The sequence below is a fragment of the Notechis scutatus genome, chromosome 1, assembly GCF_049901735.1.
Source record: "Notechis scutatus isolate UNSWTSFEM ecotype Mainland chromosome 1, rNotScu1.2, whole genome shotgun sequence".
NCBI classification, from domain to species: Eukaryota; Metazoa; Chordata; class Lepidosauria; order Squamata; family Elapidae; genus Notechis; species Notechis scutatus.
Window position 1 is genome coordinate 33,905,978 of NC_142009.1, and position 26,277 is coordinate 33,932,254.

Here is a 26,277-nt window from a genome sequence, read left to right on the forward strand (position 1 = left end):
GCTATCATTTCACTCAAAAATGTCCTTCCCAAAAGGCTCAGAGGCACTGGTGAAGAGTCTTTAAGGGTAATCTGTTTGAAAGTCTCATTCCCTATTCCTTTCCAGTTTCTCAGAATAAGAGTTGGAAGGGACCTTGGATGTCTTGCTCAAGCAGGAGACCTTATACCATTTCAGACAAATGATTGTCCAATCTCTTCTTAAAAGCTTCCAGTGATGGAGCACCCACAGTTACCGAAGGTAATTACCTAGAAGTAATTGTTCTCACTCTCAGGAAATTTTTCCTTGGTTTTAGTTGGATCTCTCTTTAATGATCCTTTGCTCATTACTTCTTGTCCTGTCCTCAGGTGCTTTGGAGAATACGCTGACTTTCTCTTCTCTGTGACAGCCCCTGAAGTACACTTGCTTTTTGAAAAAAGCACCTTTGGAACAACCATGACCTGGATGATTTTGGAAGATGAAGGAAGCAACTCCTGTATTTGATGTATTTTGAATACTATTGTAGTATTTCAAATTACTTTGTGATTCAGGACCCAATCTTCAGGTTCTGATCCTAAAGGTTCCAGAGAACAAGTGTGGCTTTTTTTTAAAAAAAATCATGAATATTTCTGATTGTAAGGTCCTTCTAATGAGTAGGAAATAGGTTCAATGAGCAAAGGATTCTGCCTGAAACAAAGTCTGTACAGTTTTCTAACATTCAACTCTTTGATCTGTGAAATCAAATCCAAAACAAAGCAAAGGCTCACCTCTTCAAAATCATTTTAGTAAAAGTCACAAAAATAATGTTGTCTAACAAATATGCTTTGCACATCATATGTGTACATACACAGAGTATTACTACTTTTAATATATTGGGCAAACGGTGTGCATATACCTAAATTAAGCAAAGCATTTGTCCATGTTTCTCATGACATCCTCATTAATAAAATATAAAAATATGATATAACTCATAAAGGTACCATAACCAAGTGAATGACCACACCCAGAGGATAGTTTCAGAAGCCTCCACATCAGATTTAATAATGCCAGTTCAGTGCCACAGGTCTCTGTTCTGGGTTCAGTTCTATTCACCAATTTTATGGATGAAGGAATTAAAGATGAACATTCAAATCTTCAGATGACACAAAACTAGGAACAGGGAAAGGGAAAGGGAAAGGGAAAGGGAAAGGAAAGGAAAGGAAAGGAAAGGAAAGGAAAGGAAAGGAAAGGAAAGGAAAGAAGGAAAGGAAAGGACAGGAAAGAAGGAAAGGAAAGACAGGACAAGACCAAGACCAAGACCAAGACCAAGACCAAGACCAAGACCAAGACCAAGACAAAAGACAAGACAAGACAAAAAACAAGACAAGACAAAAAACAAGACAAGACAAGACAAGACACGACAAGACACCAGTATGGGAGTGGGGTGGTGGTGGACACTTAGCTTCCCAGTAGTACATCTAAAAAGGATACATAAGCTAAAAAGGCAAATGAAATCTAAAACAGATATCAACAAACTGAAGTAAATTCAGAGGAGAATTACAAAGATAAATGACTGGAAATCAAACAGTATAAGGAAATGTTAAAGAAACTGTGTTTAGCTTACATAAAACACTGAGAGGAGATACAATAGCAATCTTTAGGTATCTAATGGCTATCATATAGAAGAATAAATGGATGGTATTTTTCCCTTCACTTAAAATTTTCAAATGGTGCTGGGACAGTTATCAGTCGAAATGCTTCAGCAGATCCTGAATTGAATAGAAGGTTAAATTAGTTGACGTCCCTTACCAACTCTATGATTCTATGGTTCTATATTAAATTGACATTGCTCATATCCACAGCAGAAAGAAGAAATGTCTGCTTAGCTTTAAGCTACTACATTAAGATCTTAGAATAGAGAGTAACTGGTTTAGTTTGGCAGATGTTCTGGTCCACAGAGTCCTGGTTTGATCAGTTCTAGGCAACTTTCACCAAGATTGGCCTTAAACACTAAATATGATTCCATATCTCTAAAATGCTAGACCAAGTTTAATAAGCAACCTATTCATCTTTGATAAGATTGTCTTGGCATTCAAATGTTGTGTGGAAAGTCAACTTCTTTCCCCAAGTTTCAAGGGAGGAGACCTAATCCAGTTTTATACATGAAATCCAAAATTATTTTATTAAATCAAACTTTTCACTCAGCATTAGATTTTTCCAATTTATGTATTTATTTGTAAAATTTGTTGGCTGCTCAAATATTGTGGGGAAAGTCTACCTCTTTCCTCAGGTTTCCAGAGGGGACTGCTAATCCAGTTTCATACATGAAATCCAAATTTATTTTATTAACTCAAATTTTTCACTTGACATTAGATTTTTCAAATCTATTTATTTACTTATAAAATTTACCTCAGGTAACTCTGGATGGCTTACAATGCAGTTAGAATTGTTTCACCTTTGTTGTTTTTAGTCACAAAGTCATGTCCGACTCATAGCGACCCCATAGACAACATTCCTCCAGGCAGTGGTGGGATTCAAAAATTTTTTACTACCAGTTCTGTGGGCGTGGCTTGGCGGGCTTGGCAGGGGAAGGATACTGTAAAATCTCCAGTCAGAGGTGGTATTTGCCGGTTCTCTGAACTACTCAAAATTTCCACTACCGGTTATCCAGAACTGGTCAGAACCTGCTGAATACCACCTCTGCCTCCAGGCCTTCCTGTCCTCATCCATCCCTCGGAGTCCATTTAGTTGCACCCTTACAACTTTTTAAATAAAATATGCTAGTTAGTTTCTGTATTTTAGGCAGGATTGATTTTACAATCCCTCTAGAATCTAGGATGATCATTATTTAACCAATTTGCACTAGTCTCTGAAAGATTATCTAGTCTGGGGTGTCAAACTGGTGGTCCACAGGCTGGATGCATCACACACAGGCCACACCCACTCTGTAAATGGGAAACCTGAAATGTCACGTGACAGCAACCTGCCATGGCAAGTTTGACATCTGTGCTCTAGTCAATCTCATGAAACTGAGGATAGAGAAGAGCTTTCCTTACCTCTTTACCAACAAATCAAGTGTGGTTTTCAAGTCTATGCAATTTTCTTGGCAACATTGTCAGAAGTGGTTTGCCATTTGCCTAATTTTTAGGGCAAAGACAAAGTGTCTGGCCCGAAGTCACCCAGTTGGCTTTCATACTCAGGTTGGACTGGAACTTGGTTCTCCCTGTTCCTAGTCTCTGTTCCCTTTCCAGAACCTTAACTATTATTTGCCCACTAATAAATATTACATATTTACTTTAAAGATTCAGTTCTAGAATGGCCTACTGGCAAAACCAATCAGTATTGTTATGGAGTTTTTCAAATATAGCAACACGAAGAAGAAACAGGAAGTCTCTTCTCTATGAGTATGATCATAAATATGCCAGCAAAGATAGTACTCAAAGGAAGACTTGTTTCTTTTTTATTTACATATGCCAAGCTATGTGGGAGCTGCCTTTTCACTTTTTGTCCTGCCAATAATTTAATTAATAATTTATGAAAACATAAAGGTTATAACTATATGTTGTGATCTCATTTTCTATGAGAAACTATTTTCATTTTGAGCATGAAACATTGTGGGTCCCGTCCCCCCCCCCGATAAATCCGTGAATTGAATGGGAGATATAGGATAAATCTCTATAAGGTAGCAGTGAAAATATATACTGTATATCTGCCTTACATTCTAAAGAACTGCTGTGAGCCTGGATAGATAATAATAGATTAGTTGGTCAAATAATATTGTTGCTATAACATTGTTTTCTTTGTTATCTATTCCACTGGACTTTGAATATGGAAATTAGGAAGAAGTACCAACTCGATTTAACCATATATTTATTCAGCATGTTAATTGTATTCTACAGTCAGAACTCATGCAGTTTGTATTTTTTCAAAGGAAAGACAGACAAATATTTGGGGTTGTAATTCTGCAACTACACATAGAAAAGGATAGTTTCAAGGGATTTCTATAATTCTAGGAATTATAATACTCTCTTTCCCTACTCTGCTCAATAAGCTGCTGGTGTATGTCTGAATATAACATTGTTATTATAGTTTGAAAATATTGTACTTCTGAATCTCATGTGAAAATATTTAAAGTCTGCTGTTCCCTATACTCCTGTGCATAGCTACATTTCTGTTTCTGCTGGAAGCAGTCTATAATCCAGGGCTCAGGGAGAAGCAGAATTAGATGGTCAAAGATCAATCACGGAGAGGCTATGTTTAGACTGTTTGAACACATGAATCACAACTTGCCATGATAGAAACAGCACATTGGCTGCAGAAATACCAGGCATGGAATGTTATAATAGAACTCAATAGCATGTTCTTCTCTTCCCACTGCTAATGGGGTTATGGTCTTTGTTTTCATTATGCAAAAGTATTCTTTATTGTATGGTGTAAGGTAATGATAACTAATTATTTAACTGAAGTCCAAGTAAATAACACTGCCTAACGAGGATGCAGTCATATGACCTGGAAGCCAAGGAAGTGTCTTTTGAGTTCAGACAACTTATTTCTGCGTAAATAGAAGGTTATGATATAATGGTGATTCGAATTGATTAAACATATTTATGGCTGCAACTAAATGCTACTAATTGTTTTGCTTTTTTTAAAATGATCATACACATAAATATGAACTGTCCTCACTCACACCAAATTGAAACATTTTTTTCCAGATCCTATATTTTCTGCCCCCACAAATGAAACTTGAAAAAAATATTCAGAAAATTACAATTTGCACTTTTTCTACTGTGACTATTGTGGAATAACCATTCCATAATGTTATTTCTATAACAATTATACTTAGGACTATAATGCCATTTTTAAACAAACATTCACTGTGACAAGTAGCTTTAGGTTGCGCAGTAATTGAAATTGTAGTGTTAGTTGTCAAAGCTAAGCTGCAGGTTTCCCAAAGTGGCTCCCTTTCCCCTTTTTTTCATGTTTCCAAAAGCTCATACCAATTGTTGGAGGTTCAATGAATTTTTGCTCGAGGCAAATGAACACATGGATTTTCCTGATGTTTCCAGGTTTTAGGAAGCTGAAATTATGTAAATGGTTCACAGTATGCCCAGAGAGCAAATTAGCATGGTGCACAGATATAAAAAGTGGTATGCATGCACTGCAACTAAAGTGTGAACATTCAGCACTTTTAAAAAATCTCATTTACACACAAGAGGAAGCTGCATTTTTACTGTTTGTTATTGCAGTCTTTGTAAATGTTTCCTATGGCCACTTTATTCCAGTTTATATAGTGCAAACATATATAACAAATAAAATTGGAAATCTACAGGCTTCACTAGGCTGCAGCATCATTTGCCTTGTGTAATTAAGAACCTTTGGTTTTACGAGTGCTTGAGCAGAAATGATATAATATTTTTTCCAGAATTTCAACTGGCCATTGTAAATCTCATTTAGAAAATAAACATTGTTTCAGCGAAGAGTAGAGCTTGTTGTTGTTTTGTGGTCTATTTTGTTGTCTACTGTGCTAAAACTACACTGCAGTTTCTCAAACATTTCCCTCTGGGTTTTCCAACCTTATTTTTAGAGTAGAGAAAGTTACAATTTTTGGTTTTGGTGCTTAATTAATTAGTGGAAACAGTAAAAGATGCTACTATTGCTGCTCTGTGTCTTTCCATCATTTTGAAGTCACCTCAGCAATACATATTTCTTAATGGGAATATCTTCCTTTGGGATTTAACTGAAAGTGCAAGTAGCCAAGAAAACTGCCAAACACTAGAAATATGATATTACAGTAAGACAGTAGATTTACAGGTATCTACACCAAAATGCATTGAATCCTTGAAAATTTCACTGAAATTTTGAAAGCAAGTTCTCTTTCATTAAATTAAATGAGAATTGGTTTAAACAATGATGAACAATGTTCCTGCACTTTAAAAAAGCCCTTTCTTTCCCACTAATATTGTAGATCAACAGGTTATATATGAGAAACAATGTATTAGTATAAAATTTAAATAATATTAAATCATAATATATAATGAGGTGAAGATGATTCTTGGTAGAAGATTTTCTTAGAATCATATTTTGACATTCAGTAAATTAAATATCAAGAACTACTACTATATGTTTTAAGATCATTTGCTATACTCTTTATATATAATGAACATCCCTTGCAAAATAATCATAGATGATAAAATAATCACATCAATTACTGCAAAGTAGAAATGCCACCTTGTACCCCTCCCCTCCCAAATAATTACCATTGATAAATAATTTACCTACATCAAATATACCTGCAAAATAGTGGCAATAAGTTTGAAAAACAATGTATCTGTCTTCCTTTCCCATCTAGGCATTTTTATAGATTAGATGAAAACTATCCTACTTTCTCATTCCTAAAATATTTAAATATTTTAAAATATTTTCAATTACTGTTTACCTAACAATACTATCTTATTGTCTGTGTTTAATCATTTTGTTTGTATGTTGTAATTCTAAAATATTTCATGGTTTCTTGTATTTGTGAGTCATCTTGAGACACACTGAATGTTTTCTGGATCCAGATAGTGGAGGATCTTTCTTTTTCATCAATGTTGTGTCTGGGAAGGTTAAGGGGATTGTGTGTGTATACTTTTATGTCATTTTGGAACTGAAAGACAGTGACTGGCTGGAAGAATAAAGGCACTACAATGGATGCATGAGGTATGAGATCACCATTATTCATGGTTTTGAGAATGTTGATGGAATGTGAAGGTGACTGGGGTCCAGGGCCAAAACTTGGACTGACCAGTTGCATTGGGATTTTTCTCAACCAATACTACTGGTAGAAGTTTATGCCATCACCTGGTTTGCAGCAGTTTATGTGTCCTGTCCCCCTCCTCAAACTATAAAGTATGATCTTTTCCCCTAAACTATAATCATATAAACTTTCATCCTAAATATTTGAACTATCTAATCATTTTAATCAGCCTTCTTTTCATCGTTTCCTGTTCTGTGACATTATTTTAAAAAGGGAGAGGTTACTTTCTTATTTCACTGTTATATGTTGCTTCACATTATTTATCAGTTGGTAGGAAGACCTTCCTTTTAGAATGTGAAGTTCAAGAGGCATTTGAATAGCTGAGTCATATTTGAAGATTTTAAGCCCTAGAAAATTGGTATCATAGTGAGAGGAGCAATAATAAGTACAATAGTTCTGACTCCTTAAATACTAGGTCTGTCACCCTCTACAATTTGTACAGTGATCCCATGCAGCAGACAGAGTGCTCAACTTGGGTTAGTTCTACTGCAGTGTACATGATTGCATGTTGAACCATTTGGCAAAATTACATTAGCAGCAAAGATTCTCTGTTGTACACTTTTACTCTGTAACTCATGGAGACGTGCGGAGGACCATAGGGCACTGAAGTGACAGAAGGATCAAATATATCTCTACTCTCACAAAAAATATTTTAGTAACACAATCCAAATATTAAATATGACCTGTTATGTAAGAAAAAAGTAGGTAACCTAGTGTCTTTCACATACCTTATAAATTCTCCAGTCACAAATGGGATAAATGGCACATCTTTTTTTTACAGTAAAATGAAGAAATAAAGTTCTGTAAGCTTCCAATAGCATGGCTTACAGCATGGTATTGAGGCAACCATAGATTGAATCCTCTGAAGAGAATCAACTTGCCTGTTCCTGATTTAAAAGAATCTTCAAACTGTTTATAGAAGATATGGGGATTCTTTCTCATAGTGAGAAGCAAGACGTAAACCTATTTGATATTTCTTTCATAAAAATATACTTTTTTTTCTTCCATTCAGTTTTGTTTGATTCTCAGAGACTGCCTGGAAAAGTCCTGTGGATTAGATTTGTTGGCAAGATTTTAAAATGTGATTTACCATTGCCTCCTTCCTAGGGCTGAGAGAAAGTGACTGGCCCAAAGTCACCCAGCTGGCTTTATGCTTAAGGCAGGAAGAGAAGCCTGCAGTTTACAGAAGATACAACATGCTAATATCTTTTACTACACCAGGCAATTGCTTTCTAGCAGCCATTGATGGGATGGTTAATCATGTTCTAGGTAAACATAATTCAGTAGAGATGCCACCTGGCAATTATTACCAATTATTACAATTTATTTATTTATACTCCACTTTTATTATTTTTCTAAATAACTCTAAGCAGTAAATATACCAAATATTCCTTCCTCCTCCTATTTTCCCTACAATAACAATCTGTGAGGTCAGTTGGATTGAGAAAGAGTCCAAGGTCAATTTTCATGTTGTTATTCAAATTTGCTAGATTTTCTAGATTCTATTTAGGCAAGGTCTGGTATGATGACTATATCATCATCTTATTGTATTATCTGGGATTCTTTTAGGGCTGTAACCATAGAGAAATGGATTACAGAATATCTTGGCTCCCCATGGGTTAGATATTTGACCCTTTGAGTTGCTGTAATGGGGGTAGTTCATTGGATGTTACAAATGCTTCATTGTAGGAGGATACAATGCCAACAGCCCTTAAAGAAATTACGAGGCCTCCTTAGATTCAAAAATATTAGCTCCATTTTTAGTAAAGTTTGTTGGGACAGTGGCTAGGGGCCAAATACAGAGCAGCCCAGAGGAAACAGAGTATCCTCTGGGCCACAGTTCTGAGTTGTATTCTGCAGTGGATTCTTCTTCTTCTTCTTCTTTCTTTCTTCTTTCTTCTTCCTTCTTCTTCTTCTTCTTCTTCTTCTTCTTCTTCTTCTTCTTCTTCTTCTTCTTCTTCTTCTTCTTCTTCTTCTTCTTCTTCTTCTTCTTCTTCTTCTTCTTCTTCTTCTCCTCCTCCTCCTCCTCCTCCTCCTCCTCCTCCTCCTCCTCCTCTTCCTCCTCCCCCTCCCCCTCCCCCTCCCCCTCCTCATGAGTAGTTCCAGTCAGTGGTGATAGAGGAATAGGGAGCAACGCAGTGGTTATTTCCTTATGAGCTACTGCAGAGATCAACTTTATTTCCCATTATTTATCATCCACTATTATGGGAGGAGACCTGGCAGTTTGAGATCCAGTAATGTTAGTACAGTATGCTGATGATTCCCAGCTTTATATCATGACCCCAGGCTCCATTGAATATGTTGTCAAAGTCTTGTCCTGCAGCTTGGAGGCTATGAGGGGGTGGAGTGGGGAGAAGAGACTCAAGTGAATGCTAGCAAGATGGATAGGTTTATATAGTGGGGCTTTAGGATAGTCGCAATAATGACTCTTGCTAGAATTTCACTATCTTTTCAGAAGTAGATCTGTGACTTGTGGGAGGAGGAGTGTCTTTCTGGTATTTCTGAATCAGTAGGTGGAAGGTGTGGCCAGGATGGTCATTGCCCAACTTCAGGTGGTACACCAGTTGCAACTTTATCTGAGATCTGATTTATCTGAGGTCTATGTTACAGAGTCTCATGGTTTTATCACCTGCTACTCCATTTCATCAACTGGATAGCCTACATAGTATAGTGGCACACAGATTTGGATATTATCTGGACCATGGTGGGTTGAAGCAAACCAGCCTTAGTCACTTTGATTAATTACCTCTCCATGGAGAAAATATGGATTCACAGCAGCATTTGTTTTAATTCACTGGTTTTCTTTTAGGTTTGGGAATAAAGAACTATGTAATACACTGACACTATTCTTATCTATGTGATCATAGTCAGAGGACAGCAATTGATGGCTAGACTTTAACCCCATAGCAGTTAAACCATTGGGCTGTATTCTATCTCTAATGCTGTTTAATATTAGTATTAGGCTTTTGAGAGTGATTAATAGGACAATTGCAGTGAACTTTCATCAATAAGATGATTATACCCAATTCTACTGTTCAGTGTTTCCTGAATGTGTAAGCACTTTGTACCTTGATTGGTATTTGGATGGGGTGCAAAATGTAAGTGCTTAGAGAGGTGAAAATGTTTGCAAATATTTCCTCAGATTCAGTGAATCATCCAAATATGAGACCCAATATGTATGAAGTATTAAAAAATAGCTATTAAGAACTACTTACAACTGTATATTCAATTTGTTAAATCAATCTGTTTAAGCTAGTTTTACATTATGTTGTTAGTTTTTTGCAAATATATCTTATAATTTCAGTGTCAAATGGAATTTTTTAATTACTTGCAACACTAACTGAACAAAAGGATCAAATAGGAACCACAAACTAAAGTCAAACTGATTAACAATAATGCACCAGTATAGCATAGCATTTAATTCCCAATGAACTAAAAACTGAAATTCTTTTTGTGGTGAAAGGAAAACGCCAGCATCTTTGTGAGTAAGTCACAACTCTAGATGATGAGTGCGTGCAAACTTTGAGTCTGCTAAGCACAAAGGGCTTCTCTGAGGAAAGGGTAGGTGGGAATGGCTGGAGAAGAAGGTTGATGGAGATTACTCTTATCAAATCTGAATAAACATAGTCCTCTGCCATTCTATGTTGCTTGGCCAGGATTCAGCTCATTTTCCAGGCACAAAACATTGGAAAGTCTTTCTCAGCAGCATGAAGGGGTCAGAGACTTCTCTAGTAAGGAATTGGCAGCTGAGATTGGAAAGTACACTGAGACTGTTAATGGAAAGAGTAAGAGAATAAGCCTCAAACTGCTACAGCCACACCCATTTACATCCTTGATTTGATATTTTGAGAGTTACTTTTAAGTATTTGGTTTGGACTGCTGAAATTTCAGAGTCTATCTTTGTTGACCACCTGTCTCCCTAAATGGTCAAGCATCTGGGGAAAATAAACTAAGGTTTTCTAGTTTTTTAAATCTTTGGAGAGTCCATTGTTTGCTTTTTGTTATTTGCCAGTCAATTCCACACCTCTCTGTGTACAAGGATCTCTGCTACACTGTAGGTGCCAGCAGTGGGATTTGGAAGAGGCCCTAGCTAGTGGTCCATCCACAAAGTGCAAGCACATGATTCATGAAAATAAGGCCCGAGAAAAGCTTTTAGGGTTATCATTACTTAAAGCTTTATGCATTGGGTAAATCAGAGTTACATCCCCAAACCCAAGCCTACTGTAGATTGGTTCAACAAAAGTTTCTTGCTATATGACTGAGCAGATGGATAGAAAAGATGCAGCAGTTAAATCAGGATGACTCTTCTGATGAGCTTTTAAAGAAGACAGTCCTATCTACACATTGCATGTGGAGTGTATCCCATAGCCATGGTGCAAGCTATGATACATCCAGAATAATCTTGGGAATATACAGCACAATGGGAGCCAGTATACCAAAATTAACTGGAAAGAGAAAGATTTGCCAGAGAGGAAAGGCATCAGAATGATCCCACTAATGAGCAAAAGCATCAGAAGCAGATGTCAGCTATTTCAGAGCTCTGCAGATGGGATGCCCTTTCCTCAACCCACCTGCTGTTCCACTGCCACAACCTTGCATAGAAATAAAGCTGGTTAAGATGGGGTAGAAGACACTTATTTAAGGATATTTGGAAAAGTAGCATCTCTGGTCAGGAGAATGGGATATGCTTCTGGCACTTTAGCTGACTAGGGAGGTCTTGAAAACTTTTAGCAGTTTTTCACCTCAGCATCCTGTGACTGTAAACTAGTTCAGACTGAAATTCAGTAACAGTTGGAACTCCATGCTGATGTTTATTGACAACAGTTTTGAGGAGAGGGGTTCAGAGTAGAGGAACTATATTAAAAAGCCTTGAATCAGTTCAGAGAGCAGGCCAAAAAGTAGTTGTCTCATAAAATTCAGACTTCTCAAAAGGTCTGTGAGTGAATAGACTTAAAGCAATTTGTTATCATCCTGCCTAGAGCACTGGGTTCTAGAACATCTGCAACCAAGCTCTACAAATGGCAGAAGAGCCTGAAACTAGAAAAGTGCCCACCAGTTCCCCAAAAGAGAAAGTCCCATTTGAGAATACAGCTAAAACTAGGAAAGGGGCCACCAGCTCCCAAAAAGAGAAAGTCCCACTTGAGAATATAATAATTGACTGGTTAAAAAGCAATCAGAAAAATCACTGAAGGGTCCTACCAAGTGCCATCTCTATGGTAAGAATTAAAACTGCTGAGATATTTTAAAAATATCCTTTGCCTTATGTTCCATAGCCACTCCTCAGGCACTACAAAGTTGCCATCAGTGACAATGCTGTCTTCTCTAGGCCATTATAATCTTTATACCAGATAATGAACCAGATGTTCATTAATTAATGGTGGCTGTTCAGTTCAGTACAAAAAAGGAGGGACTAGTCCTCCTCTTGCATTTTCTTGCTCCAGCTGATTGTGATGATTTTGTATTATATGGGATGCATCTGTAAACAGCTTGTGGCAATTAAGATAAATCACTACTTTTGTAAGGGGAGGGTGAGAGAGAAAGGAAAAAATTGAACTTATTTGATCTTGATCACATTACAATATTTCATTAACTTTCAGAAACTATTCTGCTGGGCTTGTCATATTTAAAACAAAAATAAGTTTCTGGTACAAGCACAAGAGAAACAACGGATGGGCATATTCTGAAACACAAGCTTCTGGGTGCAATTTGCTTTGCACAGCACAGAGCCCTACGGAAAAATACAAGAATGCAAATAATGTGAAGTAGGAATTTTGTTAAACAAGCGACATTTTCCCCATTCTGATCAATAACTGCATTGTGCAATTAGCTTTTCATTATGTATTATTAGTGCATTTTGGTATAGATGGGGAGAAGGAAAAATCAGATTATTTTTAATCAGATATTGTTTCATCAGATTAATGCTTTTGTGACTTCTTCCTTCTTCATGAAATTTCTGAAGTAATATCAGAGGAAACACACGACTATCATTAAGATCTACTAGCAATAACAATAGCACGTAGACTTATATACTGCTTCATAATGCTTCACACTACTCTCTATGTGGTTTACAGAATCAGCATATTGACTCCACAATCTGGGTCCTCATTGTACCAAACCTGGAAGCGTGGAAAGCTGAGTCAACTTTGAGTCAACCTTCTGGCAGTGGGCAGCCTGCAATACTGCATTCTAAACAATGTACCGCTAGGGCTCTATCATATACTGTATGTTCTATTCTTTCTTATACTTTCTCTTCTTGCAACACACATACACACATGTGGTGGCTCACAATGTAAAAAACATAATAAAAATATAAAGTAAGATCATTATCATCATCTCACTGAAAAGCACTGAGGAGTTTAGCAGAGCCATTGAAATGCAATTTGCCATTGACAAATGTGCAACAATTGCTGTTAAGGCAGGAATTTTTTTTTTTGAGGATGATGGATTTGGACTTGATAATGAAGAGTTGATAAAAGCAGTAGCACCGGAAGAAAGGTACAAGTACTTAGGAGTTTTGGAAGTCTTGGTTGTACAACCAAGTCGAGGAAGCTACTTCAACAAAATATATAAAGCAAGTCCAGAAAATCTTGAGATCAAAGCTAAGTGGAGAAAATATTGTGAAGGCAATTAATACTTGAAGGCAATGACTGTAATATGATATTCAGCTGAAATAATTGATTGGACTCAGCTAGAACTTGATAACTTGGATCAAAAGACAAGAAAACTAATGTCAGTGCATCATGCTCTGCACCCAAAAAGTGATATTGATCAATTGTACTTATTTAGCTCTGAGTGTAGCAGAGGACTCTTTTGCATGAAACAAATTGTGGAAGAGGAAAAACACAGCTTAAAGACTACATAAAAAAATAAAAGAGCCTTTGCTGAAAAAGGTGAATAAGTGAAACCTCTTTAAAACAATGAGATTGAAAGCAGAATATCAAAAGGAAACAATCGAGTTTCTAACTGGAAAAAGAAGCCTATGCACAGTCAATACATGAAGGCATTGAAGGAAAGGTAGATACAAAGCTAACATGGAGATGGTTGAGGTAAGGGTGCTGAAGAAAGAAACTGAAAACTTAATCTTGGCTGCCCAAGAACAAGTCCCACCCCAATTTATCACATGAGTAGAAGTGGTGGTGGAAAGTTGGTAACCTCAGGCTTGCAAGACTATGTTAATGCAGACTTAAAATAAAGTAGAGTTAGCTTATCTAGTTGTTTCCTGTCTGGTTTACCCAGGGAGGCTGACAGGGAGGATGAAGATGATGAAGGTCAGCTGGAGGTGACTGGAGTAGGTGGCAGCAACAGAGTGTGCGTCAGTTAAGAGGTAAGGGTTTGTGTGGGGGAGCTGAAGTGGAGGCAAGAGCAGCAGTATAGGAAAAATGTGAATTTGTCACCTAACAATGTGGTCCTCACTTAATGATTGCAAATGCGACTACCTAACTGCTATTGCTAAGCAGGGTGGTCATGTGATATTTTGTCTCACAACCATTTTACTTAGTGATGAAAATTCTGGTCCCAATTAGGGTTGTTAAATGAGGGTTACCTGTAATGGCATGGAACCAGGTGAGAAGAGCGTGGTGTAGTACCCTTTTTCATTTTGTGCACATAAACTATGTACGAGGAATTACTTTATCTGCTAAGGCAATTTATATATAACTTAATAAGTGTATATTTTTAATTCTTTCATCTGCGTGCTTATAAAAAGTTCATTGGTAATCTTTGAGGATTGTGTTCTGGAAATGTTGTCTTTAAGCATTTTCTCTGTATTGTTGCACGTAAAAAATATTATTATTTTTAATTAAAACTCCTGGTTATTGACAAGGGGCCCATTTTATCTGTTTCAAGGCTGGGCTCCATCACAAATCTGAAAGCTCAGAAGACTAAACCAATGGTCCTGGTGACCAGCCAAGATTGATCTTGCAACAGTATGAACTCCCTAATTAGACAGTTCTCTGGGACAATTGAGAAACAGGGCTTCACACAAGAATATTTCCCATTTAAATATTCTTAGCAAAGGGTTGACAGTCTGAGTTCCCAAGTTACTGACAAGGTATGTTATTAGACCATCCCCAAATAGTCCTTACTTGAGATTTTGTCTTACTGAAAAAATATTCCAGAATAGTTCGTCAGAATTAGATGTGGCCATTTTCAAGTGTTACTGTTTGTACTTCATAACCCTTAAGAAAACTATGAAAAAGTGACAAAAACCAAGACAAAATGAACTTTTAGTACAGACATAAGATCCTGTTTTCAGATATTTCTTCTTTGGGGTTTCTGGGAAACTGAAGAGATGTAGATTGGTATCTTTTGCTCTATAACTCTCTTTAAATTTACTCTGGTTTGAGTCTGTTGTCTCTAAATCTTAAAAAACTCATTTGGCACCAGTAGGCAATATAAGGTGGCAAGTTATTGTAAAAATGTGGATACAAGACAGGAAGAGTTTCCAGAAATGGAAAAAACTATTCAGAGACCTCCTGGCAGTCAATGAAACTCCCACAATATCAGCGTAACTGAAGTTTTTAAAGCTCTCACCTGCGAACACATGAGTTGTTTCTGTACAAACTGCAGCTTCTGAGAGTTTTGAATGTAAGCCCTATGTAGAAACTTTGCAGTAGTTATATTGGTAGTGATGAAGCATGGGTTAATATTGTACCTTTTGTTCCAAATGGGACTGTAATTGGCTCATCATTCAAAGCTGGGCAGAGGGCTTCCTGGTCAGAGCATCTACCTACTAATCAAATGGTAGCTGTGAATCAACCATGTTTTCAAAGTAAATATACTGCATTGTTTACAGAGTAAACCATCAGAGCACTCTGTGCACTCTATGCAGAGTAACCATCAGAGCACTCAGAGAACCAGATGATTTTTTGACAAACACCACTCTTGTCTTGTTGAGGTTCAACCATTACTTTCATCTAATTCAGACTCTGAGTAATTTGGTCTACACTATTGAAGACATAGTGTGATGTTATATATTGTGACTATATTATCAGTATATGGGTGGCATTTCACCTCAAACCAATGGGAACATGTAAGAAACCAAGCTATGCTTCCCACTATTGACTGGAGCCATATAGTTGGGCATTGAGGTTAGAATGTTATTGGATCTCTGGCATAGGCATATGTGATAAGTGAGAATTAATTTTCAAATGGGACCTCAATTTGGTTTCTTTTTCAGTTTTAATGGGATATTTTTATTTTGTTCATTGTCCACAGTATCTTCAGATAGTTGGATACAGGGGTGGGATCCGACTGGTGTAACCACTGGTTCAGTAATTTTGCGATTTGCAATTCGCGGATGTGTGGAATGTTGTCAGCAATGCTGCCCGAACAGCTGAGCAGTGCCGCATGCGTTTGAAAAAGCACTATTTTCCTGCTTTTTCAACCGCAGCTATGCCGCACAAAGCAGCTGAGGTTGAAAAAGCAGGAAATAAAGGTCAGGTAAGGCAGGTGGGCCAAAACAGCAGCAGACATAGAACCAGTTCTATGTCTGCTGCTCTTCAGAGCTACCTGTTCTACAGAGCTGGACAGAACCAGTAGAATCCCATCCCTGGTCATATAAATTGGATAATTAATACATCTAAATCAAATAAGGAGCAGAACCACTATAAACCGGTGGCTCTGTCTCCAGCTCACATAGAAAATCCAGAAAGATACTATAGTCAATGGTATTAAAGGACAATGAGAAGATAAGTGATTGATTAAGACAGCTGCACTTTCCCTGCCCACATCCTGACAAAAGTTATCTACCAGAGTGACAAATATCTTAGTTCCATGCCTGGGCCTGAATCTTGGCTGGAAAGGGGTGAGACAATCCATTTCTTTTAGGGCATTTTGCAACAAATGTCCCTAAAAAAAGAGAAGATTGGAAACTTGAAGATAGTGGTCTAATATATTGTGAGTCCAGAGATAGCCACTTCAGAAATGGGTTAATCAATATCTCCTTAATGGTAGCCAGGATAATATTATTCCCTCAAAAGATCACACAGTGCCAGATTCTCACATACCTGTGTGCAAGAATATTGCAGTATTGATGCCAGAAAGCATCCTATCCATACCTGATTCATTCTCACACAATTTTCAGATGCTCTGGAGGCTCTGAGAGTACAGCTTTCTTGTGTGACTTCCAGAGGGTTCAGAGGACACACAAGACCACACCTTATTCTTGCACATCTCCTACAGCCTCAGAAACCACACAAGAATAAGTCATGCTTTCAAACATAATTGTTTGGGTAAAACACCAGCATTGATGTCTCTTCCAAAATATCATGGGATGTCACTGATCAGTGATTTTCAATCACTGATCTATTCTATCTGATCCAAACCCCTGCTTGGTGGTGGAATCCAGATTAAGCATCCCTAACACATGGCTATCTAGCCTATGCTTGAACACTTCCAGTAAAGGACATTTTTACTACCTTTCTATGAAATTGGACATTGATTTCATTATCACATTGCCAAGGAAAATATTCATCTACAAGTAATGAATAGCTATATGAATTAGAATGAAATAACTATTCATTAGATGAACACATACCTGAATCTGAATTACTGAAATCTGTATGTAGCGCAGTATCCATACTATGGCTAGTAAATAAGTTAGTATTCAATTGCAAAATGATGTCCTATTGAGTCTGTTTCTTTTTTCTTTTTTGAAAATTACTCCAGTTAGGAAGACGAAATAATCAATCTGCTTTTGATAAAATAGAAGGCAAAGCTGTTGTTTACATATAACACTTTTATTTTTGGTGATTTATTTTAGTTGCTGAGAACACATCTGATGAAACCATCAGTATTTTGTCACAGAAATATGAGCTGGATCATGTTTGTTAACATGCTGTGATCATTTACACTTTATAAATGTTTATTAGTAATCAGGAAACATGGTGCCGTATTTAGGATTTGTTCATAATAGTATTTATCCCAGTGGGAAGAAGGATTATTACTGTGGAGTAAGAAGCAATGAACACTATCCAGCCCATCATACGTGAACAACAAATACTAATATAAGCCAGTTTTCTTTCTGATCTTTGTAATAAAAGTGTACCACAGCTGAAAGCTATGTATCTAGAGACATCTATTTCTAACCATATTTTTTTCTGATATACAGATGAATAAATGATCCTTCATTCATAAATACACATCACATCTATATCAAAACAGTCAAAACTGTTTATAACCATAAAAAATAAAAATCTCAAAACAAAAAATTCATTTCTTAACTTTCCCCCCTTTTTTCAGATATTAAGCAGTAAATACTATTTTTAGGAAGTTTGTCATCATTTATTTTTATTGACTAATGAGTAAATAAATTCAGAGGCTACAACAATGCCTAGAAAGTAGCCTATATATTGGCTTTCGAGGTGCATAAGATTGCATGTTCAGCAGTAACATTGATAATAACATCTAATTTCACTTCTAAACACACATCTAAACCCACTTCTGTCTTCAAAACATACAAAAAATTAAAGCCAAAAAAATTCAAAATGAATAATGGATAATAATGCCACAATGTATTGTGTTTGGGTAGATCTCCCAATTTGCTTAAAGAGAAATCTATTACTGAATTCTCCAGTATGCTATTTGAGTTTTTAGAGTCTATTTTTATTAGAATCCTGAGATCCCTTCCAGCTACCCTATTCTTTTTTCTTAATTTCAGCAGTATGTTTAAAATGGTGATAAATCTAATTTTGTTGGTGCTGTACAGAATGCTAGCTTCTTATTCTTTTAAAACAGTGTTTTAAAAATCACATTCATCAAATTATCTGACATATTTAAAGGGCTACATTGCTTTGATGAAGATTCAGGCAAAACATCCCTTCAAAATATCACATAGCCTCCTCACTTTTAAGAGTAAAAAGAAATGCCCACATTACTTGCCTCAACTTCACAGTTCTTGCACATGTTTCTTCCCATACTTTTAAAACCCCAAAGAGATTTCTGTATGTGTAGCACCTGGTCCCAAAACTCCTTCAGCTATTGCCAGTGAGTGATGGAAGAGACCACAGGGGGAGATTGTGAGGCTGAAGCTGATCGTTCTTGTGGAAGAGTTCCACATCAGATCAATCGATCATCTCTCTCTCTCTCTCTCTCTCTCTCTCTCTCTCTCTCTCTCTCTCTCTCTCTCTCTCTCTCCATCCATCCATCTCTCTATCCGTCTATTCATCTGTCTATCCATCTGTCTGTCCATCTGTCTGCCTGCCTGCCTGCCTGCCCGTCAATCCATCCATCCATCCATCCATCCATCCATCCATCCATCCATCCATCCATCCATCCATCCATCTATCTATCTATCTATCTATCTATCATCTATTTATCACTTATCTAATATTTAGCTACTATTCCCATAAGGTTCCATTCCAAAATATTTTGCAATAAATTAATGTGCAGGTTAAACATCCAGTAATAATTGAACAGGCACTGTAAATAAGTACCATAAACAAAGCAAATACACCCATAAATAATAAACCACATGCAGGCCTTCTCTGTGATGAGGTACTTACAGATATTCCTCATTTGTTTAGCAACCTTTCAAAGTTATGATGGTGATGAAAAAGTAACTTTATGACCAATCCTTGCAGTTATGACTTTTACAGTAAAACAAAGGAAAGTTGAAGTAAGATGGCAAGCACAAATAATGTTTTACTTACCAACCACTTCAGTTAATAACAGAATTGCTGGTTCCAATTATGGTCACTAAATAAGTACCGCCTATATTAAGAATTTTAGGCGCTACTGAAAAATCTGTCTTTTCAATTAGGGGTTCCAATAAGGTGGGTGTGGAGAAAAGGTTTAGTTATTGATTAAACTTATGTGTTGTCTATCTCCCAAACAACTACAAATATTCAATATTAAACTTATGTGTTGTCTATCTCATCCAAACAACTACAAATATTCAACACTATAAAACATTAAACAATAAATAGGGATCTTAAATTTAGAATTTTATTTTTTAAAGGTTTATTTTCCTATCAGGTATGTAATAACAAAATGTCAGCTGGGGAATTGCTTTCAAGACATTTAGTATTTGATGCAGTTGTTACACCTGCAACAGACCAAAGGGAAATCTCAGGGCAGCATAATAGGAAGAACCAATCAGTGTCAGAAAAGGCAGCCTTGGACCGAGGATTGTTGCAGTGGTTCACATCCTGGCAGGAAAGTTTCTTGGAATGGGAACAGAAGAGACTTTTCACACTAGAATGAGGCTTTTCTTCCATAGTGGCACCAGCAAGACTAGCGAAGGTGGGAAGTTAGCATTCTAAAGAAGGCAATTAAGAAAAGTGATTGAAGGAGAAAGGAGGAGTCGAAAGCAAGGTGCATTAGCAAGCTGGGAAATGTTAAGGGTCTTGCTAAAAGAGATGGCTAAATAAGTACCACATATTATTGTTACATTTTCCATTAGGGCTTCATTTTTGCTCTCATTTATATACACCCTAATTGTACTGCCTCTGTTGTAATTTTGCACTCACTTATACAAATACAAATTACCACTTCTGTTGTAGTAGAATCTGTTGTAAATTGAAAATAAATGCCACTTTCTTTGATTACTCTGCTTCCTGTGTCTGGATCAGTTCCTATCCTTACTCACCCTCCAATAGTGACACATTCTGCATAATGGCTAAGATCCATTCATCCCTTTTTGGATCCAGTCAATCATCTACATTTGCTTTCCAGTTGCTATACTTCCCTCCATTTATAATTCATTCATTCATTTTTATTCTCAGACATCCCACTCAAGTACACGTGGCTTTTGTCTCCCATGTTCTACTTAATCCAGAAACTGGAGAGGTGTATCTTAGATTTCATGGCACAAAGTCCTAGTCAGTCAGGACTGGGGGAAGGTGGATTTATTAGTGCTACACATTTATATACTGTCAATAAGATAGAGGAGTTCAAGATCTTATACAGTAATAAAACGCTCCAGGGAACACACAGGTCATTTAACCCACTAAATTTTATTGGCTCTAGCTCCCGTAAACATTACACATACACACTTTTATTCACATTTTCCAAGTACAAATTGGCCAAATTTGCCAGGGGCTGAGTGCAAATCAAGTGCTAAGGTCCAATGGTAGCTTCCATAAATTGCAAAGTCTCTGAAAATGAGTCTCTTATAGCTTTCCTTTTCATTCTTACCCACAATGTCCAGCACACATTTCTTTGCATTTTACTTCATATTTTTGTTGAGAACATAAGAGGAGCCTTGCTTGTGCCCTGGCCCATCTAGTCCAGTAGTTTGTCCTCACAATAACCCATCAATTTCATAAGGAAACACAGTAATCTCCCAGAATATGTTTTCACAGGAAATCACACTGCCATCAAGGCTAATAGCTATTGATCCTGTGTTGACTACAACATGTCTGCTAGTGCTTCATGGCAGTTTTTAATTTTGTTTCTGATGGCTCTCTTCCCTTATTACTGTTGCATGACAATTCTTATTTCGGCAACTGGTGTCCCGATTTGGTCTGGATGCTTCCTTGCTTTTCACCTTCCCATTTTTCCTTGGGTCCAAATCCTTTTGTTTATTTTCCTTGGGGTGAAATCCCTTTAATTCATTTGTTCAATATTTCATTTCTTGTAACAAGGTGAGGGTGTGAGCATTGTATTATTTTGTCTTTTGAGATCAATGAATGAAATGGCCCCCTCTAAATGCAGTCTGGAAATGAGACAATCAGTGTCTAGATGGCAAAATAGTCCTGCAAATACTGAACTAAGATTTGTTCTCTGCTTCTGCTTCTTCCTTCTTTAGGCCGTTCAGGCTGCTGCTGAAGGATGTTGGAGAGGTCAAGGAAGAGGTAGATGGACTTCCCAATCAACCAGATGTCTCTTACATGTTTTCCATCATTCTGTTGCCTATTCAGTTTGTATGCCTACTCTGCTGACTCCTAGAGACATCATGTTAGCTCCCCAGATCAGGGGTCTCCAACCTTGGCAACTTTAAGACTTGTGGACTTTAACTTCCAGAGTTCCTCAGCCAGCTGCCTGGGGAACTCTGGAAGTTGAAGTCCACAAGTCTTAAAGTTGCCAAGGTTGGAGACTCTTGCCCTAGATACTGAAGGTTCTCAAAGTTAGTATTAGGGTAGTTAAGGCTATTAAATTTGGGCTGCAATTTCCAAATTTTAACTCGATATCTAAGTCTGTAAAGCTGTTTTTTAACTCTGTGCTGCCAACTGGTGGTCATCTGGATTTCTGCAGTTAAGTTGTGACCTTGCTAGATAACTAGCATTGCTACTTATCACCTAAGATCAGAGAGACATTATTTACATAGTTTCATGGTCTTATTTGTACAATTTGGTGTCTTTTAAAATTGATTTGACATGTCCTGAGGTTTCTGGGACTGTTATACCTTTGTGTACTTTGTAATGTACAACACTTTTTAGGAAGCATAAGCAGATGGTAAGGCTGTGGGAAGCTGCAGAGATTTTCAAGAGACACAAGTAAACAACAGCAATAAAAACTCCAGACAGATTTGACTGATAAGAAAAGCTAGGAAAAACAAAAATAAAGAAATCTCTCCATTACAGCTTTTGGTTTGCCCTGGAAACTTTGTGACTGCAAGTTCTTTTAAAAAGAAAAGAAAAAATTTGTATTGAAAATGTTAGCCATACACTACTCTGAAATAAACGCTGAAAAATACGGGAGTTTCCTTCCCTCTACTTTTCTTTTTGCAGTTTATTTAGTTCCGATAAACAAGACTGAAAAAAAAATCAATCCTTAACTTGATATCCAAAAACAATCCTAATATATTTCTAAATATATTGAATTTTTTAAAAGATAATTACAGAGAAAGCAATGTCCAAAATTAAAATGAAATCAGTTATATCCAACAAATTAATTAGTTATGAAAATGTAACCCCAAGAATTACTAAATAAATAAATAAATCACTTAAATGTGACATATTCATTTGGTTATTTAACAACAATGTATCAAATTGTGCATAAAATTGTTTAAAATTATAAAACCAGAGAAAGGAAATTGGTCTTTTTTTGTTTCATAGAAAAAATAGTCTTTCAAAAGTGGGCAAATTACTTATTTCTTAAGTCCATATTTTGATATCCAAGAAATAGTACTTTTCCAAGTTTAAGTCTCTCTCCTAACTCTCATGCATAAACAACCTTTATATAGGTAGTCCTTATTTAATGTCCACTCATTCAGCAACCATTCAGAATCACAATGATAAAGAATGAGTAGCTGTTATGAAGTTCTGACTGTCCCGACATCTTCACAATCATGTAATCAGAATTTGCAACTTTCCCTGTCAGCTTCCCACAAGCAAATTCAATAGGGAACCTGGCAGGGAAGGTTGCAAGTTTGTTTGTTTAGAGGATTTATATGGCCGCCCATTCACCCTCAGTGACTGGGCAGCCTCCAACAATAAAAAAAACCAGTATAATAAAAACAATAACCTCTAACTTGCCCTAAGTTTCTTGGGTAGGCCTCCCTCATCCACACACACACCTTTGTCTTTCTATACTAATACTGGCTTGTGTTTCACCAGCCTCCTGCACATTCTTACAACCCTTTCCAAGCCTCATTGGACTTGTGCCATGCCTCTCCTGCCATTCACACACACTCATTTATCCTTACCTCCCAACAGCAGCCACTCCAACCTCCAGGATAGTCATGTTGTACCCAGTGGTGGAATTCAATTTTTTTTACTACCGGTTCTGTGGGCGTGGCTTATTTGGGCATGGCTTGTGGTCATGTGACTGGGTGGGTGTGGCTTAGTGGTCATGCGACTGGGTGGGCGTGGCCAACTCAATGTCACTCATATCAAGGGGTGCCTCACCTGGCCCCTCCCCTCCCAGCCATTCCTTGTAACCCAGCCTCAACTTATCTATAGTTCTGTAAAAAAAAAAAATGACTTTATCATCTGCATACTATAGATGTACTTTCATGGACCACTGAAAGGAGGAAATGGCTCACATGCTTTACTCAAGAGTGTGATAGGCAACAGGCTTTTAAGGGGCTGCCACAAAGAAAGGGGGACAATGTATTTTCCAAAGAAGCAGAATGCAAACAAGAAGCAATGGATGGAAACTGAACAAACAGAGAAGCAACCTAAAACTAAGGAGAAACTTCCTGACTGTGAGAACACTTAACCAGTGGAATTGCCTGTCTCCAGAAGTTCTGGGTGCTCAATCACTGGAAGTTTTTAAGAAAAGACTGGACAGCCATTTCTCTGAAATGGTATAGGGTTCACCCCAAGGTCCCTTCTAAGTATTATTCTGACACCTTTGCCAGGATTTCTACTCAGAGTTTGGCATCCTCAATTTTCTTGCCTGAGCTGGGGGTTGGACTAGAAGACCTCCAAGGTCCCTTTCAACTCTTGTTAAACACATGTGTATTTTATGCTCTGGATTATTGACATTGAATGCATGTAAACCCTGAAAAATATGTGGTAGCCCTGGGCAAAAGAAAGGCAGAAAAATCACTCTAGGTGTAGGGATGGTGTAAAATATTAACACATGATAAATAATGGAACAATTAAAAATAATAGCACAGAGTTTTATCTCTCTCTCTTCCTATTTTTTTCTTTCTTTCTCTCTCTCTCTCTCTCTCTCTCTCTCTCTCTCTCTCTCTCTCTCTCTCTCTCTCTCTCTCACACACACACACACACACACACACACACACACACACAGAGCACTTAACAGATAAGCATTTTGGAAGCAGCTCCTTTAAATTTCTCCAAGGCTTGAGTGGATTCCCCCACCCCCTCTGTCAAACCGCACTCTTTCTCACTCCAGCACTTTAACTCACAAGGGGAAAGCGACACTTGCAGAGTCCATGGGGAATCCTTGAAGAAGTTTTTAAAAGACCTGCTTCCAAAATGCATTTCTTTTACGTTGCAAAAGTGCTCCAAGGCTCAATTCACCTCCACCCCCTCTGTCAGACCACACTCTTTCTCACTCCCAACACTTTAACTCACACGGGGAAAGTGATACTTGCAGCGTCCATGCCTTTCTTCCTTTTCCCCAGGGAGAAAGAGGAGGTGGGGAACGGAAAGCTAGGAGAGCGATCGCAAGTGAGCGACCGGGTTGGGGGCATGGCCAGCCAGGGATTGCCACCGGTTCGTTGACCCATGCCAAATAACCGGTACCGGTTTGCCAAATAGATGCGAACCGGTTGAATAGCACCTCTGGTTGTACCTCCCCCACAACTCTCTCTGTGTTCTACTCAGCAGTAGCCACTTATCTGCTTGCTGGCCTGCTTGGGAACTGTCTGGAACTTGCAACTTTCTATCAGGTTCCCCACTAACTTTGATTGTTGGATGCCTGTGGGAAATTGCAAGGAAGTGCTCCCTTAGTGTTGCTTAACAACTGCAGTGGGAACTCTAGGGATGCTATCACTAAATGATGCAGTCATATGACGTTGCACTTCAGAATCACATTGTTTAGTGATGGAAATTCAGGTCCCAATTGCCATCATAATTTGAGGACTGGCTGTATAAATACGGTAATATCTGGGTCTCAAACATGGCATTGGTCCACTAGGTAGCATTTCACATTTGAGCTGCAAAATTGGTACATTTTGCAGTTCTAAGTAGCAGAAAAGATTCAGAGAAAATTTGAATGGTTGTCCAGATAGGATATTCATTCTTCAGCTTCCAGGAAAAGACTATGTAACCCAACATATTTCTTATAGAAGTATATCTGATAGAGCATTTAAACAGCTAGAATGAATAATTTGATGACCAGAAACTAAGAGCTTATTAATAAATGTTAAATTATCATTATCTTTTCTTGTTTCCTCATATGTCTATATTTTGCACAGACACTTAATGTGTTTCCTATTCATCTTATTTCATTCACCTGCAGATGATTACATGCTGCTAATTACTAGTTATACTAATTTGAGGAAAGAAATGCCTGTGTAATCCATTACATAAGAAACCACACTTTTTTCCAGCTCAGGGACATCAATTTCTATAAGGAAGGAAACTGAGAGATCTGTGTAGGAGAACTATCTGGGGTTTCCTCCCAGAAAAAAACACCAAAACACAGTTCTCCGGATGTTAAATTTATATATACCAACAAAGAAATAAAGGGACAAACTACTTTTCAGCACAAAAATAGTTTGTCACGAAAGCAACTGCCTGTGTAAGCTCCTGGATTGGGGCTAAAAAGCGGAAGTGGAAGCAGAAGCAGTATGTATGTTCCGTCCCATATTTGGGTCTGTCCTTATAGACCAGTCTCACCGGAAAAAACACTTAGTTCTCAGGATGCTCACAGTCTATTGTGAATGAAAGTAATTTCTTGGATCAACAGTCTTTCTAGTTTAATTGTTTTTATTCTAGGAATGACTTTCCAGGGTATACTTTACATCAGGGAGTCCATCCTTGGCAACTTTAAGAATTCTGGACTTCAATTCCCAGAATTTCATAGACAGCATGGCTGGCTGGGGAATTCTGGGAGCTGAAGTGCACAATTCTTAAAGTTGCCAAGGTTGAATATTTCTGCTTTAGATATTCTGCACAAACCAATTTTCCCTTGATTATAGAGTTTCTAGTTGACTAATTCCCTCT